Consider the following 4,997-nt stretch of genomic DNA (forward strand, 5'->3'; position numbering starts at 1 on the left):
CATTATATCACCTGTAACATCCATTTACTTGGCCATAACTTTTCTAAACAACAAAAGATGAGCATTCTGTATGTTAGACAAATATACATAAAGGTAACTGCCAAAAGAAAGTGTCTCAGTAGGGCGTTAAGCCACCACGAGCCAGAACGGCATGGATTCTACAAGTGTCTGGAACTATTTTGGAGGGATGCAACACCATTATTCCATAATATGGTGTTTTGTTGATGGTGGTGGAAAACACTGTCTCAGGCACCACTCCAGAATCTCCAATTGGGTTGCGATCGGGGCCTCATTTATAAATGTTGCGTACGCACAAAATATGGCCCAAAAAATGTGTCTGCCAGTTTTCATGTAAAAGTTGGCATTTATAAAAACAGAACTTGATGTCAGAATGTCCTTATCCTCTCACAAACTTTAGACCATGCAAACACACAGTTTATAGTAGTTGAAGTATTGCATTGCAAGAATGCAAAAGTAACCTAGTGCAAATGGGGAATATATGACGTTATTCATAACAAAAAATCTATTAGCTAAATACAAGAAGAAGATGCAATCATTTGCTGTTAGTGAGAAGAGCGAAAATCTATTTATTTTATCTTTTGCATTCTAAAATAACTTAAAATATATTTCTGATTATTATTTCATTCCCATGATCATTGCAGAATGATTTGCTCCTCTTTTCTGACTCTTAAGGGTTCATAGCCTACGGGCCTAAAACAAGTCAAGATATGCTACCATTTGTCCCATCTCTCATTTAATCGGACCACCTCACAGTAGTAAATACATAATGTACCGCTATTTAAAGTATTTTGTTCTTTGAGATGGAATCTGAAAATCAGTTTAATGGTAGAACAGACGGTTCACAATTTCCATTGACGATTGTCTGAATACTGTAATGTCAAATTTTTAAGAAGCCTTGACAATATTTAATTTATAAACATAATGCTTACACTGAGTGCACAAAACATTAAGGACCACTTCCCTAATATTAAGTTTCACTCCACCATTTCGCCCTCAGAACAGCCTCAATTCGTCGAAAGCATTCCACAGGGATGCTGGCCCATGTTGAGTGAAATTCTTGCCACATTTGTGTCAAGTTAGATGGATGTGTCACACACCCTGATCTGTTTCACCTTTCCTTGTGATTGTCTCCATCACCTCCAGGTATCACTCATCTTCCCTATTACCCTCAGTGTACTTATACCTGTGTTCTCTGTTTGTCTGTTGCCAGTTCGCAATGGTTGTCTATCAAATATCAAAAAACTATTTGACAGAGCTTAAAGAATTTTGAAAATAACAATGAGCAAATATTCTACAATCCATGTTTGGAAACCTCTTAGAGACTTACCCGGAAACGCTCACAGGTCATATGGTTTAAAAAAAACACTCCTGGCCCTTGGAAGGATGAAAGCATTAAAACCCTTTACAAAGACAAAGAGACAAACAAACAGAGCTCACTGTATACAGGGTTGCATCGTGTAGACCTTCGCCTCTGTAATTTAAAAGACACTCATACAGAATGTCATCACTATTGTGTTGATTAAAAAATGACAGTCAATCATTTTAGATTTAAAAAGACCTAGGTCGCTTAGCCACGAAAGTGTGAATACAAAGCAAATTGGATCACATTCACCTTTTTCTCAGAACACAAATAAATGGGCCTATTTTAGGCCATGTAGGCTATTAAAACATGACGTTACGTTTATCATGGTCAGGCCCATCAGAACACATAGGCTTCTGCTGGCTATCTGCAGCTGTGTTTGTTATCAGTAGGCTGCAATTGATCAGTCTAAAGCGCAGACTAATTGTGCACAACTATTGCAAAATCTTTTTTTGGGGGGGGGAGCGAGCTTCCATATAAAACAGATCATTGCAGTGAATTCACTTGTACCCACGTTTTCAGATGCATGATATTGATAAAAATGAAGCCTGGTAATTTTTACAATCATTAATCATTCATTATTGACATTCCTTGATGAAGAAAATAAACCCATTAATTGTCTTCACATACATGCTAGTGAATTGTTGCATTATTAAAATGTGTAACATGGTTTGGTTGCATTAGTCAGTAGTGTAATATGTTTTAGAATAAAACGTTTTTGTCATGGACGTCCTCCTCTTCATCTGAAGAGGAGAGGCGAGAAGGATCAAAATGCAGCGTGGTGTGTGTTCATCATGAATTTTAATAAAGAAAACACTGAACACTGAAACACACTATACAAACCAATAAACAAATAACGACCGTGACGCTAAATGAGAACTGTGATGACACAAGCAATCAACATAGACAATCACCCACAAAACCCAACACAAAACAGGCTACCTAAATATGGTTCCCAATCAGAGACAATGACTAACACCTGCCTCTGATTGAGAACCATATCAGGCCCAAACACAGAAACAGACAAACTAGACATCCAACATAGATCACACCCTGACCAAACAAAACATAGAAACATACAAAGTAAACTATGGTCCTGGTGTGACATTGTTGAATAGCTTGTGCTTAATGGCTAGTGGCTGCTGTGATATTTACAATCAATTTGAGCAGTGGGCTAAGAATGTTGTGTTGCCAGGTACAACAAAAGGTAATGGAAGGATTTAATTTGAATAGAAAAGTATAATTCTCTTTCGTCACCCCACTATCGTCACCCCAATATCCTTCAAATCTCAGTGGAAATAGGGCCTACAATTCATTAAATTTATTGAAATACAGCCTATATTGGGCAAATATGAATTCTAACAACTTTTGAAGCCCAAGAAACGAATAAACTCAGAAAAAAAAGAAAAGTCCCTTTTCAGGACCCTGTCGTTCACAGATAATTTGTAAAAATCCAAGTAACTTCACAGATCTTCTTTGTAAAGGGTTTAAACACTGTTTACCATGCTTGTTCAATGAACCATAAACAATGAATGCACCTGTGGAACGGTCGTTAAGATACTAACAGCTTACAGACGATAGGCAATTAAGGTCACAGTTAAGAAAATTGAGGACAGTTAAGAGGCCTTTCTACTGACTCATCTAACTCACCTGCTCATCTGTGTGAACATGCCTTAGGCATGCTGCAAGGAGGCATGAGGACTGCAGATGTGGCCAGGGAAATAAATTGCAATGCCGGTACTGTGAGATACCTAAGACAGTGCTACAGGGAGACAGGATGGACAGCTGATCATCCTCGCAGTGGCAGACCACATGTAACAACACCTGCACAGGATCGGTACATCGGAACATCACACCTACGGGACAGGTACAGGATGGCAACAACAACTGGCCGAGTTACAACAGGAATGCACAATCCTTCCATCACTGCTCAGACGGTCCGCAATAGGCTGAGAGAGGCTGGACTAAGGGCTTGAAAGCCTGTTGTAAGGCAGGTCCTCACCAGACATCACCGGCAACAACATCGCCTATAGGCGGAAACCCACCATTGCTGGACCACAAAGGACTGGCAAGAAGTGCTCTTTACTGACGTGTTGCGGTTTTGTCTCACCGAGGCTGATGGTCAGATTTACGTTTATCGTTGAAGGAATGAGAGTTACACCGAGGCCTGTACTCTGGAACGGGATCGATTTGGAGGTGGAGGGTCTGTCATGGTCTGGGACGGTGTGTCACAGCATCATCAGACTGAGCTTGTTGTCATTGGAGGCAATCTCAACACTGTGCGTTACAGGGAAGACATCCTCCTCCCTCATGCAGTATCCTTCCTGCAGGCTCATCCAGACATGACCCTCTAGCATGACAATGCCACCAGCCATACTGCTCGTTCTGTGCGTGATTTCCTGCTAGACAGGGATGTCAATGTTCTGCCATGGCCAGCGAAGAGCCCTGATCTCAATCCCATTGAGCACGTCTGGGACCTGTTAGATCGGAGGGTGAGGGCTAGGGCCATTCCCCCCAGAAATGTCCTGGAACTTGCAGGTGCCTTGGTGGAAGAGTGGGGTAATATCTCACAGATTTGGTGCAGTCCATGAGGAGGAGATGCACTGCAGTACTAATGCAGCTGGTGTCCACACCAGATAATGACTATTGCTTTTGATTTTGACACATTATTCCATTTCTTAGCTGAGTTTATGTAACATTTGTTCACCATAAAAGCAAAAATGTTGATATGAAATCCTGTCATTTAAATTACAAAGTCTTTTGTGGAATATTATGTTTCTACGTTTGGGCGGCAGGTAGCCTAATGGTGAGAGATTTGGGCCAGTAACTGAACGGTTGCTAATTCGAATCCCTGAGCTGCCAAGGTAAGAATCTGTCGTTCTGCCCCTGAACAAGGCAGTTAACCCACTGTTCCCAGGCTGTCATTGTAAGTAAGAATTTGTTCTTAACTGACTTGCCTAGTTAAATAAAAATAAACGTTGTGTAAAAGCACTTTTTTCCTATTGAAAATTGTACACTGGCACTTTAAAAACTTCCGGTTTGTGATGATGAAATGCAAGAGATCTTCTGAAGAAGATCACCCTTTTCCTTTCTTTCTGTGCCACCAAATGTTTGCATATGCAGGTAAAGTTACTAGGTTGTGAACTAGCTAGTCAATGAGGTAACATGACTGAACAAAGTGTAAACAAATGGTTGATGACGAGTGAGTGACATGCTTTATGAATGTAAAATGCAGACCCAGCAATCCCCTATAGGAAGATAAAAATGTTGTGCCTGTAAAATGGGTCAGATATTTTGACCTGGTTGGTGTAAAACTGGGTTTCTCAAACTCGGTCCACGGGACCCCAAAGGGTGCAAATGTAGTTTTTTGCCCTAGTACTGCACCGCTGATTCAAATAATCAACTAATCATCAAGCTTTGATCACTTGAATCAGCTGTGTAGTGTTGCAAACACCAAAACGGTTACCCCTTGGGGTCCCGAGGACCAAGTTTGGGAACGCTGGTCTAGAAGCAAGCTATTTTTGCTGTCGTAATGATGCAACCATGATGCTATTGAATCTGCATTCTATTTGTTCTATAGGGCACTCAGAAACAACAGTACAGTGAAGCCTAATTA

General features: G+C 40.6%; 1 pseudogene; it reads left to right on the forward strand.

Annotated features, from left to right (window-relative positions):
• Window positions 1–2,561: 2,561 nt before the first annotated feature.
• On the forward strand, window positions 2,562–3,727 carry LOC149980882 (uncharacterized; annotated as a pseudogene).
• The last annotated feature ends 1,270 nt before the right edge of the window (window positions 3,728–4,997 follow it).

Source organism: Oncorhynchus mykiss, chromosome 9 (genome assembly GCF_057628025.1).
Source record: "Oncorhynchus mykiss isolate SJ-2025 chromosome 9, ASM5762802v1, whole genome shotgun sequence".
Taxonomy (NCBI): Eukaryota; Metazoa; Chordata; class Actinopteri; order Salmoniformes; family Salmonidae; genus Oncorhynchus; species Oncorhynchus mykiss.